We start from the raw sequence: 13659 nt of genomic DNA on the forward strand, positions 1-13659 counted from the left end.
TACACATTCCTGTGTACACACAGGATCTTCATTCCTGTGTATACACACATACACACTTTTTTGTTGAGTTGTTTTAGTCCTATCTAACTCTTCATAACCCTATTTGGGGTTTTCTTGGCAGAGATACTGGAGCGCTTTTCTATTTCCTGCTCCAGCTCATTTTATAGATGAGGTAGATGAGGAACTGAGGCAAACAGGGTTAAGTGATTTACCCAGGATCACACAGCTAGTAAGTGTCTGAGACCAAATTTGAACTCAGTTCCTCCTGAATCCAGGGGCAGAACTCCATCCACTACACCACCTAGCTGCCCATCTATATCTATATCTATATCTATATCTATATCTATATCTATATCTATATCTATATCTATATCTATATCTATATCTATATCTATATCTATATCTATATCTATATCTATATCTATATCTATATCTATATCTATATCTATATCCATCTACATCTACACCTACACCTACACCTATACCTACACCTACATTTTATATATTGCTGTTTGCCTGTTATCTCCCCTATTAAACTGTGAGCTCCTTGAGAGTAGTTTTTTGCCTTTCTTTGTTTCCTTAACATTTAGCACAGCAACCTAGGAGGGGCTTAATAATGCTAGTTGACTGATTAACTAACTGACTCTGGGCAAGTCATCTAATGTCTCTGAGACTCAAGTTTCTTCATTCATAAAATATGGCTAACACATGCACTACCTACCTAGCCAGCCTGTTGTGAGGAAAAGGCCTTATCAATTGTTAAGTACTAGGGGGAAAAAACTGTTAGTAATGGACGAAGCAGGCCAAGATGAATGAGATTTTCCCTGAAAAGACCAAACAAACTGTTAGAATGGAATGTTTGACCTCTGGCTTTAGGGACTTGGAGTCCAGCCTGAAAAAAGACACCTTCAAAGCTCTGAGGTCTACCCCAGAAAAACACTGCCATCAGTCAGTGGAAGAGGGTGAGATGATTCCAGGGGCGCATTGGTTTTGCTCTGGTAAGAGAAAGCATGGCCACTGAGACCACAGTTCATTTTGCTTGGCTGGGGTTGTCCTCTCCCAGATGGGAAGGCGAGCCTCATTCCTGATTACCTGGAGCCATTTGGATCCCCGGAGTCTATGACAACAGTTTTAGTGAAGTGTTTTTACAGCAACCTAGTGGAGAAAGGTCAATGTTTTTCAGGTGAGGAAATGAGGACAACAGGAAGCCAAGAAGTTTTTCTCAAAGTCACGGTGAGTCAGCTGTAGAGTTAGGACTTGAGGAAAATGTATCCTGAGTCAGGGACCTTCGCTAAGCCCACTGAGTCACACTTCCTTCTGCGAAGTCCCAGGGAAATGGAGTGGGGGTGGTTTAAAAAGAAAATGGAGAAGTAATAGAAGTTTCAAAGAAACAGATTTCAGCTCAAAGAAAAGACACATTATCCACCAAGAAGTAACCCAAAATTGAAATGGGTCGCCTCACAGGATGATGCATTCCCAATATTGAAAGTCTCCAATAAGAGGCTAGATGACCAATTATTGAAGATGTTCTAAAAGGAAAGTTGGATTAGATGACCCTTTAAGGTCCCTTTCAACTTTGAGATCTTATGATACTATGAAGTCCACCTAAGTGAGCAATATAAAAACTACCCCCAGTGAGCAGGTGGAGCTACAATTTATTAACCTTTGCAGTATTAGGCATTCTTTAGAATCACAGAATGCAAGGTCTGAAATGATCCCAGGGTCTTAAGATTTAGAGACATAAAAGCTCATCTAATTCACAGATAGGGAAGCTGAGGCCCAGGGAAGGGAAATGACTTGCCCAAGTTTATGTACTCCAGTCAGAGCAAAAATTTAAACACAAGTCCTTGACTCCCAAAATTCAGTTCTTTTTCCACTGTACCACACAAATTTGCATGACCTTAAAGATCATTTTTCTAGAGGCAAACTGAGGCCCAGAGAGAGCAAAGGGCTTGGCTGAAGTCATAGAACTAGTAAGGTGAAGAAAGAGCCAGGAATAGGAATCAAGTCTCCCAACTCCCTGGCCAGGGCTCTTTCCACTACCTCATATTGTTTTTTGAGGCTAACACTGTAATTTCCTGTTTCTCCTTCCTTCTCTCTGTCCTTATTTCACCTGTCATCAGAGATGTTGCTTGTTGGTTAGGAATGTGTCATTAATAAGAAGACCTGGTCTACATAGTAAGGGTGAGAGCCCACCACTAACTTCCTGGTAGAAATCTCAATCTGGATAACCTTTGGCACCTCAAACTTAACATGCCCAAAATCTTTCTCCATAAGACAGTCTTTCCTACAATCTTTCCTAGTTCTGGAAGGTGCATCACCATCTTCCCAGTTACTCAGGTTCATAATCTTGGAATTGTCTTTTACTCTTACAGTTCTTACATGTCCCTCCCACCACCACCTCATATCCAACCACAGGTCAAATCTTGTCAATTCAACCTCCATAATATCTCTCGTTTTCATCAAGCAAGTATTAAGTGCTGTTTGCCACACATGGTCCTAAGTTCTGGGAATAAAACAAAAAAGTAAAAAGCTGTCCCTGCCTTCACATGGCTTATACTCTAATGGAAACGACATATTTGTGTGTGCAAATATGTGTGAGTGTGTATGTATGTATGTGTAGATATACATATATACATATGTGTGTGTTTATACACATACACATACACACACACATATGCTGAGTTGATGAAAGATAGTTTTAAAAATTGACCCTCACAGAGTCATTACTCTATTCAGGTTTTCCTCACTTAATGCCTAGAGCAGGTCTTCCATTTTTCAACGTCATTCAACAAGTGTTTATTAAGCACTGACTATACTAAGTGCTGGGGATACAAAGAAAGGCAGAAAAATGCAGTTCTTGTCCTCCAGGAGTTTCTGGAGGAGACAAACATGTACCCTACCAGACATTTTCTTAGAATGTTTTTAAATACATAAAATAAAGCACATAGGATTCCAAAGGAAATCAACTCTAGTGAGATAGTTTTCAAAATAATTTAAAATAAAAAGTTCACAAAGTCTAGGTTGAGAACCCTGAGCCTAGAATATTATAATACCCCCTAATTAGTCTCCTTGCTTCCAGCATCTCCCCTCTCCTCTCCAATCCACTCTTCATACAAATGCTAAAATAATCTTTTTAAGGGGAAAGTCTTAAAATGCCACCCCTCTATTCAAAGACCTTCTTATTGCCTAAAATATTAGCTCCCTAACTTGATAATTAAGGCCCACCAAAATCTAATCCCAACTTATCTCTCCAGCCTTCTTTCATATTACTTCCCTTCATGCTTACAAGCAAACGAGTTCAGTGGAGGACAGCAAGATTATAGTCTGATACGTTCCAAGCTGAGAATAGTCCAGAAAAGGGAGAGACAGTTTGTTGGGAAGGTAGAACACAACTTCGAAGCTCTTGTTGGCATCTCCAGAGAGAAGGAGAAAGCTTTGATATAGGCTAACAATTGTCTAAATTATTTGTCCACAAGAAAGGAAAGGGACGAAACATTTGTTGAATAACTGCTATGAGTCAGGCACTATGCTAAGTGCTTTACAAATATTATCTCATTTGATCCCCACAACAACCCTGGAAGGTAGGTGCTAATATGATCCTCATTTTACAGATGAGTTAAGGATTTTCTTAGGATTACACAGCTACTAAGTGTCTGAGGCTAGATTTGAACTTGTCTTCCTGACTCCTGGCTCAGCACTCTATCCACTGTACTACCGAATTGCCTCCTAGCAAAGGTTCCTTGTCCTTCCACATAGTGCGGTCCACTCATTTATAGCAAAAACTTGCTAAGACTGCAAGAGACATAAGCCTATCTTTATCTGGAAATAAACCGCATTATAAAGGTACTAACTGCAAATGAACAAGATTTAAGGGAGAAACCATGCAAGATGTGATAGGAGAATTGTTGTTGTTTGTCCTTCATTCTCAAAGAAGACCATGACATCCGGGTAATGTCATGACTTGCACTGAACTGGATTTAAGAGAGGGAGGGCTGTGCAAGGTCACTAATCTCAATCTTTCCTCCAGAGCCATCTGGGTCCGGTGGCAAAATATAGATCAGAACAACTGGAGATGACCCCAGATGTTTAAGGTAAATGGGGCTAAGTGATTTGTCCAGGGTCATACAGCTAATAGTTGTCTGAGGTAAAATTTGATCTTAGGTCCCCTTGACTACAAAGGCCAGTGCTCTATCCACTGTGCCACCTAGCAACTCCAATAAGGGAACACGCAGAAGTGAAGAAAGGATAAATTCACCAGGGCCATTAGCAATATTCTGTCCTGGCAAATCATTCTTTAAGGAAGTCAATGAATCAGATAAGGTTCCAACCACTTGTAATTATATTCAGTTGGAGATAGCAAGTCCTTTCCCTTGTAATTAGCTAAGCCCTAACACTCTCATGCATACCCTTAATAAGTCCCAATACTCTCCAAGGGACTCAAAAGCTCCCCAATTCTCAGACCCAGAAGAATGTACAATAAAAACAATATTGTAAAGACAAATGACTTTGAGAGACTTAAGAGCTTTGAAAAACACAATGTCCAACTACCATTTCATAGGACCAATGATGAATCATGCTACCCACCTCCTGACAAAGAAGTGCAGAATGAGACATAGATTTTTGGGAAATGGCCAGTGTGGGAATTTGTTTTGCTAAAGTAAGCATATTTTCATAAGGGTTTTCTTTTTCTTTTCCCAATGCAGAAGGGGAAGTGGAAGAGAGAGAAAATAGATTTTGGTTCATGAAGATAATTAAATTTAAATAAACATTTTGGAAAAAAAAGAAAAAGTTCACAGTTCTCCCCACAGCTTCCACCTTCTGTCATACTCCAGTCTCTCATTCCAGAACTATTTTTCTTTTTGTCAATAGGAAATACATCTATAACAAGAGGTAAGACACAAGACTTATGGCCCTCAAAGGGGCTGAAAAGACAGTGAGGTTTCATAGACCCCAGCTCCTTAAACTTAGACCCCCATATGGGATCACATAACTGTATTTTTTTCGTGAAAAATTTGGCAACAGTAAAAGATTATGTGTACCTATTTTATATACTATGGACCTGTGTGCTATGTAAAAATTTCTCCAGTGAAAAGGGGTCAGGAATAGAAAAAGTTTAAGAAGCCCTGCTCTAACTTGATGGACCTGGAGAATGACATCCATAGTTAACCTAGCATTTGACAAAGTATTGTTTTCAAGGGGGAAAAATAGGGGATATAGATTAGACAATACTGCAATTAGTTGATTCTGAGCTGGTTGAATGGCCAGATTAAATCTTTCCAGACTTGTACATGACTCCCCTTCACACAATGTGAGGTCCAGACAAACTGGCCTTTTTGCTCTTCCTTACCCACATACCCCACGTGCTATACCTCCATACCTCCTCCCTTCCCCATCTTAGAATCTCTTGTTTCCTCTCAAACTCAGCTCAAGTGCCATCTTCTACATAAAGTCTTTCTCAAGCCCCCCAGCTGCTGGTGCTCTCTCCAACAAAATTAACTCATATTTGTTTTGTATTATATACATCCATGCTGTCTCCCTCAATAGGATAGATGAGACCTGACTCCTGGCATATAGCAGCCACTTAATAAATGCTTGTCCTTAATGGTTCAATGATAATTGATAGGAGATCTCCAGGGAAGTGCCCCCAAGGATCTCTTCTTCGCCCTTTGCTATTTAACATCTTTATCAATGATTTGGATAAAGGCCTAGGTGGCATGCTTATCCAGTTTGGAAATGACACAAAGCTGAGAGAGATAGCTAAAGCACTGAATAACAGTCAGGATCCAAAAAGATCTCGGCTGAATCTGATAAAAATCAAGTCACATCAACAATAATTAATTGAGCACTTCCTATGTGCCAGGCACTGTGCTAAGCACTGGGAATACAAATTCAAGCAAAAAAGAAAGATAGTTCCTGCCTTCAAAGAGCTTACATTCTAATAGGGGGAGAAAATGCACAAAAAGGAGCTGAAAATGTAGTGGAGGCAAAGGATGTGCCAGAGCCAGTTCAAACTAGCTAGTGAATGCCCAAAGAGCTATGAAATGATGTCTTCCCTTTGACCCAGCATTACCATTACTAGGTCTGTATCCTAAACAGTCCCCCCCCCACCCAGAAAAAAAGGAAAAGGACCTATATTTATAAAAATATTCATAGCAGCTCTTATAATGATGGCAAAGAATTGGAAATTGAGGGAATGTTCATCAGTTGGGAAACAAACAAGTTGCAGAATATGATTGTGATGGAATACTATTGTGCTATAAGATGATGAGCAGGATGGTTTCAGAAAAATCTGGAAAGACTTACATGAACTGATGCAAAGTGAAGTGAACAGAACTAGGAGAACATTATAGATAGTAATTGCAATTCTTGTACAATGCTCAACAGTGAATGACTTAGCTATTCTCAGCAATACAAAGATCCAAGACAATTTTGAAGGGCTTTATACACCTCCAGTAAAAGAACTGAATTCAGATCAAAGCATGCTGGGGTGTTTTTTTTTTTTAACTTTCTTTATTTTTCTTATTTATTTGGGTTGGGGTTTTGGGGGGGGGGCTCTGTTTTCTTTCACAACATAATTAATATGGAAATATGTTTTGAATGCATTTGAATAACCTTTATCAAATTGCTTGCCTTCTCAATGATGGGGGAAAGGGAAGGAGGGTAGGAAAGAATTTGGAACTCAAAATTGTAGAAGAAGGTTAAAAATTGTTTTTGCATGTAATTGGGAAAAAATAAATATTTTTTTAATTTAAATTAGCTAATGAGAGCCAATTGTTAAATTTTCAAGGTGATCATTTACACCCCAGAAATCAAGAAATGTTATAAATCAGGATTTAATCTATTGTTTTGTTGATTATATAGACTTAAGAAAATGTTAATAATGAGCCTGGGTGGAAGGCTTCGTATCAAAATCTAAAAACCAAAGATGGCTGGTCTGGACTCTTCCCCAAAATAGAAGTTCCAAGAAAAATTCAGCAACAGGAGAAGAGGGCCATATAGGCCAAGGGAGAAAGCATCTGAGGTAGCAAAGTCCCATCTCCAAAATAGATGCCCATAAATTGGGGAATGGCTAAACAAAGTATGGTACAAAATGGTAATGGAATATTATTATGCTATAAGAAATTATTGTTATGAACACAGAGAAGCATACTAGCTTCTGACTGCCCCCTCCCCCAGTATGCCCTCCCTTCTTTTACCCCTCCCTCCTTATCCCCTTCCCCTCCTACTTTCCTGCAGGATTAGATAGATTACTCCACCCAATTGAGTGTGTATGTTATTCCCTCCCTGAGCCAACTCTGATGAAATTAAGGTCTTTGAGCCAATGAGTGTAAAGCTCATTCATTGCCCAGTTTAGATAGATTACTCCACCCAATTGGGTGTGTATGTTAATTCCTCCTTGAGCTAACTCTGATGAGATTAAAGTCTTTGAACCTTTTCTGATGAGTGTAAAGTTAATTTTCTGCCCTGCTCCTCCCTCATCTCTCCCCCCACTCCATAAGCCCTTTCCTCTTTCATGTGGGATTTCACCCCATTCTACCTCTCCCCTTCCCCCTCCCCCAGTGCATTCCTCTTACCCCCTCAATTTTACCCTAAAGATGTCATTTTGGGACAGCTAGGTGACACAGTGGATAAAGCACCCACCCTGGACCCAGGAGGACCTGAGCCCAAATCTGGTCTCAGACACAAGATACTCACTCACTGCTCAACCCAAGACATGTCACCCAACTCCAACCCCCCCAAAAAAGATTAAAAAAAATACTTTACAGATATTATCCCTTCATAATCAATTCCCATGTGTGCCCTCTATCTAAATTTATTTCTATCATCTGCCCTAATACTGAGAAAGTTCTTATGAGTTATATTTATCATCTTCCCATGTAGGAATATAAACAATTTAACCTTTTAACATCCCTCTTAATTTCTTTTTCCTGTTTATCTTTTTATGCTTCTCTAGGTTCTTCTATTTGGAAGTCAAATTTTCTATTCAGTTCAGGTCTTTTCATCACAAATCCTTGAAAGTCCTCTTTTTCGTTGAAGTCCCATTTTCCCCTTGAAAGATTATACTCAGTTTTGCTGGATAGGTGATTCTTGGTTGTAATCCCAACTCCTTTTCCCTCTGAAATATATTCCATATCCTCTGATCCTTTAATGTAGAAGCTGCTATATATTGTGCTCTTCTGACAGTGGTTCCACAGAACTTGAATTGTTTCTTTTTGGCTGCTTGCAATATTTTCTCCTTGACCTGAGAGCTCTGGAATTTGGCTAAAATATTCCTGGAAGTTTTCATTTTGGGATCTCTTTCAGGAGGTGATTGGTGGATTCCTTCAATTTCTATTTTAGCTTTTGCTTCTAGAATATAAGGGCAATTTTTCCTGACAATTTCCTGGAAGATGATGTCCAAGCTCTTATTTTGATCATGGTTTTCAGGTAGTCCAATAATTTTCAAATTGTCTCTCCTGGATCTATTTTCCAGGTCAGCTGTTTTTCCAAGGAGATATTTCACATTGCCCTCTATTTTTTTTATTCATTTGGATTTGTTTTATTGTTTCTTGATTTCTGATAAGGTCATTAGCTTCTATTTGATAAATCCTAATTTTTAACCAATGATTTTCTTCAGAGAGCTTTTGTACCTCCTTTTCCATTTGGCCAATTTGGCTTTTCAAGCGGCTGACTTTTTTTCATGACCCTCCTGCATCACTCTCATTTCTCTTTCCATTTTTTCCTCTACTTCTTTTACTTTATCTTCAAAGTCCTTTTTGAGTGCCTCTGTGGCCTGCGACCAATTCATATTTTTCTTGGAAGCTTTGGATATAGGAGCCCTGATATTGCTATCCTCTTCTGAGGGTGCACCTTGATCTTTCTTGTCACTAAAGAAACTTTCTATGGTCCTTACCTTTCTCTGTCTGCTCATCTTGCCTATCTTTTTTTTTAATAAAATTTTATTTTCCAAAATATATGTAAAAACAAATTTTAACATCATTTTTAAAAAAAAAAATTGTTCCAACTTCTCTTCCTCCTCTATTCCCACCCCCCACCCACTAGAACTCAAGCATTTCAAAATAAATTATACATGAGTAGTCATGGAAAACATTCCCACATTAGCTAGGTTGTGAGAAAAAAACAGTCAAAAAACTCCCAAAACTTCAGACTGAGGAATTGTCAAAGAGAAAAAAACATTTTTTTAAAAAATGTGTTTCCAGGGGCAGCTAGGTGGCGCAGCGGACAGAGCACTGGCCCTGGAACCAGGAGCACCCGAGCCCAAATCCGGCCCCAGACACCCAACACCCACCAGCCACATGACCCCGGGCAAGCCACCCAACCCCAATTGCCTCACCAAAGAAGAAAAAAAAAAAAGAAAAGAAAAAAAATGTGTTTCCATCTATTTTCAGATACTATCACTTCTTTCTCTGTAGATGGGTTGCCATTTTCATAAGTCCTTCAGGGTTATATTGGAACATTGCCTTGCTGAAAATAACCACATGCTTCCCAGCAGATCATTTTACACTATTGCTGTTATTTTGTATACAGTGCATTTCACTCTGCTTCAGTTCATGTAGGTCTTTCCAGGTTTTTCTGATAGTATCCTGTTCATCATAACCTAAATAAAGTACCTTAAAATTAACAAAGAATTTTCTTCATATTAGCCCAGCAAAGTAGGTACCATATTTTTTGCCATTATATTCAATCATCATAACTATTTCCCTCCATCCTATTCCCTTCCCATGATATTTACTCTATTTTCTATTTTCTTTTAAACTATTCCTCCTCAAAAGTGTTTTACTTCTGACTGTCCCCTCCCCAACTCTGTACTCCCTTTTTTTTCACCCTTCCTTCCTTATCCTCTTCCCCTCATACTTTCCTGTAGGGTTAAATAGATTACTCCTCCCAACTGGGTGTGAATGTTATTCCCTCCATGAGCCAACTCTGATGAGTTTAAGGTCTTTGAGCTAATTCTGTGTTCCAAATTTTCTTCCTCCCTCTCTCCTCAACCCTCCCTATGAAATCAAGCAATTCAACATGTCATACTTATGCTGTTATGCCAAACATCTTTACCTTCCTTGAAAGTATTTTGCTTTTTACTACTCTCTCCCCGAATCTGCCCTTCACTCCTTCCCCTCCCCCCCCATCTCCCTCCCCTCCCTCAGGGCAAAAATATATTACTATGCCCACTTGAGTATGTATGTTAGTCCTTCTTTGAGTCAATTCTGATGATATTAAGGTTCACTCACTCCCCAACTCCTTCCCCCTCTTTCCCTCCCCTCCATAAACTTTTTTCTTATTTCCTTCATGTGAACAACCTCTCCCCAGACCATCTCTCCCCTTCCCCCTCCCCCAGTCTATTTCTCCTACACCTCAACCCTATTTTAAGGATGCCATTATGGGTTAGTTAGGTGGCACAATGGACAATGCACCAGCCCTGGACCCAGGAGGCCCCAAGCCCAAATCCGGCCCCATACATAAGACACCCCACAAAGAACAAAACATAACATCCCTTCGTATTCAGTTCAGATCTGTGTCCTCTGTATTATCTTCCCATATAGGAATGTTAACAGTTGATCTTTTAATATCCCTCATGAAGTCTTTTTCCTGTTTATCTTTTTATGCTTCTCCAGGGTCTTGTATTTGAAAGTCAAATTTTCTATTCAGTTCAGGTCTTTTCATAACAAATGCCTGAAAGTCTTCTTTCTCCTTGAAGTTCCATGTTTGCCTCTGAAAGATGATGCTTAGTTTTGCTGGGTACGTGATTTTTGGCTGTAGTCCCAGTTCCTTTGCCCTCTGGAATATCATATTTCTCTTTCCATTTTTTCCTCTACTTCTTTTACTTTATCTTCAAAGTCCTTTTTGAGTGCCTCTGTGGCCTGCGACCAATTCATATTTTTCTTGGAAGCTTTGGATGTAGGAGCCCTGATATTGCCCTCCAGTCCTTTAATGTAGAAGCTGCTAGATCTTGCTTTATCCTTATTGGAGCTCCACAGTATTTAAATGCCTTTTTTCTAGCTGCTTGCAATATTTTCTCCTTGACCTGGGAGTTCTGGAATTTAGCTATAATATTCCTGGAGGTTTTCCTTTTGGGATCTCTTTCAGGAGGTGATTGGTGGATTCTTTCAATTTCTATTTTAGCTTCTGCTTCTAGAATATCAGGGCAATTTTCCCTCACAATCTCTTGGAGGATGGTGTCTAAACTCTTGTTTTGGTCATGGTTTTCAGGTAGTCCAATGATTTTCAAATTATCTCTCCTAAATTTATTTTCTAGGTCAGCTGTTTTTCCAAGGAGACATTTCACATTGCCTTCTATTTTTTCATTCAATTGGATTTGCTTGACTGTGTCTTGGTTTCTCATAAGGTCACTAGCTTCCATTTGTTCAATCCTAATTCTTAGGCAATTATTTTCAGCAGATAGTTTTTTAATCTCCTTTTCCATTTGGCTTTTCAAACTGTTGACTTTTTTCTCATGACTCTCCTGCATTGCTCTCATTTCTCTTTCCATTCCTTCCTCTCTTTCTCTACATCTTCGTTCTATCTCTCCTACTTTCTCTTCAAAGTCCCTTTTGAGAGCTTCCATGGCCTGAGACCAGTTCATATTTTTCTTGGAAGCTTTGGATGTTGGAGCTTTGACCCTATTATTATCTTCTTCTTCTGAGGATGTATTGTGGTCCACCTTTCCCCCAAAGAAGTTTTCAATGGTCTTCTGCTTTCTCTGCCTACTCATCCTGGCTTACTATTTCTTGGCTTTTTACTCCTTAAAGTGTAGCGCTACCTCCAGGACACACTGTTCGTGCTACAGCGTGGCCCAGGGGGTGACTGGGCTTCTTCTCAGCCTGCCTGGCTTGTGAGTAATCACAGCCACTTTCTCTTTGACCCGGAATCAGAAGTCTGATTGAACTCTGATTCTCTATGGTCGGAAGCTTGGCGTGCTTTTGCCCCTCCCCGACTTGGCCACCACCACTCGATTCAGTCCACTGGTTCAGACCCAGGGCGCTTTGCCCCAACTCCAGTAGATACTTCCTCCACTTCACCCCAGCCTACCGCCGAACCCCCTCACCAGTCCGTAATCGGAGCCTCAGAAGCTGCTGGTGCTGAAGACTCTGACATGCGCTGGAAGCAGCGTCCCTGGCTGGGTCCGGACCGCGTGCTGAGCTGTTCAGCCTGATCAGCAGGTGATCAGAATTGCCCTCTTTTGCAGAGAAACAGTCTCACTCTGTCCTTATGTGCATTAGGCTGTTCTGGGTTTTGATTTTTACCGCATTATTTGGGCGTGAATGGATGGGTTTATCTGGAGCTTGTGGGAGTCACAGCCTCTCCTCCGCCATCTTGGCTCCGCCCCCCCCCCCTCCTTGCCTATCTTTTACTTGACTTTTAACTCCTTAAAGTGGAGCACTGTTTCCAGGCTGCACTGTCCCAAGCTTCAGGGGGTCCCAGGTGGTATGATTTAAGGAGGGGTAGGTTCTTCACTTGCCTGACCTGTTCCCTGGTCTGTAGATAATCTCAGCCCAACTTGCTAATTAACCAGACAGCAAAACTTTGTGTGCTGTGGTTGTTAGCTCCAATGAGCCTGTGCCTCTCCCCTACCTGGGCCACCACTACTCAAGCCTACTTCCTGGTTCTCAACAGGGGTGAAAAACCCAAGTTCTGCCTCAGCACCATCAGAGATCCCTGTAATCTCCGCCCCCGCCAACTACTCAGCCCTCTCACCAGACCATGAGCTTAGTTCCAGACAACACTGGCTCTGCAGCTGATTCAGAGTCTCCTGGGGTCTCTTTCCCTGGCTCAGCCTGCCTGGGACTGGATCTGTGTCAGCATGACCTCAGGGTTGGGTTCCACTCCTGCCCTGGCACAGCAGCTTCTCCTGCCTACCTTCTGAGCCATCTTTGGTTAGAAAATGGTCTCAGCCCAAATGATCTCAGCCCATTTTTTTGTGGGTTTTGCTGCTCCAGGAATTGTCCTATGGGATTATTTGGAGGTTTTTTGGAGCAATCATGTCATGAGTTTCAAGAGCTTACTGCCTTTCCTCTGCCATCTTCAAAAGATTTTTTTAAAACCCAACACTATATAGTCCCTGTCCTGAAGCTGGATGGGGTAGGGAAAGTAGGAGGTATGGGCAATTATGTCCACAAATAATATTACTACAAGTTAGAATCTGGATCAAACAGAGAAGCATGGTGGGTCTTCAAGCAAAAGCTTTAAAAATGAGGAAACCAAGGCCCAGATATGCCTCAGACAGGATTCTTATTTAAGTAGTAAATTGGATTAGACTTCTAGGGAGGATGTGTGGGACAGTTGAAAGGATACGGAATTTAGAGTCTGAGCACTAAGCTCTAATTTTGCCTCTGATACTTTTTTTTTTTTTTTAGTGAGGCAATTGGGGTTAAGTGACTTGCCCAGGGTCACACAGCTAGTAAGTGTTAATTGTCTAAGGCCGGATTTGAACTCAGGTACTCCTGAATCCAGGGCCAGTGCTCTATCCATTGCGCCACCTAGCTGCCCCACCTCTGATACTTATTACTGTGAACAAATTACTTAACTCCCCACAGCAGGCCTCAGTTTCCTCACCTGTAAAATAAGTGGATAGAAGTAAGTGGCTTCTAAGGCCTCTTCCACCTCTAAATCTATGCCCCTATAATCTTCTGAGGTCTCTTCCAACTTAGAAATTCTGTG

Source organism: Dromiciops gliroides, chromosome 2, assembly GCF_019393635.1.
Source record: "Dromiciops gliroides isolate mDroGli1 chromosome 2, mDroGli1.pri, whole genome shotgun sequence".
NCBI lineage: Eukaryota > Metazoa > Chordata > Mammalia > Microbiotheria > Microbiotheriidae > Dromiciops > Dromiciops gliroides.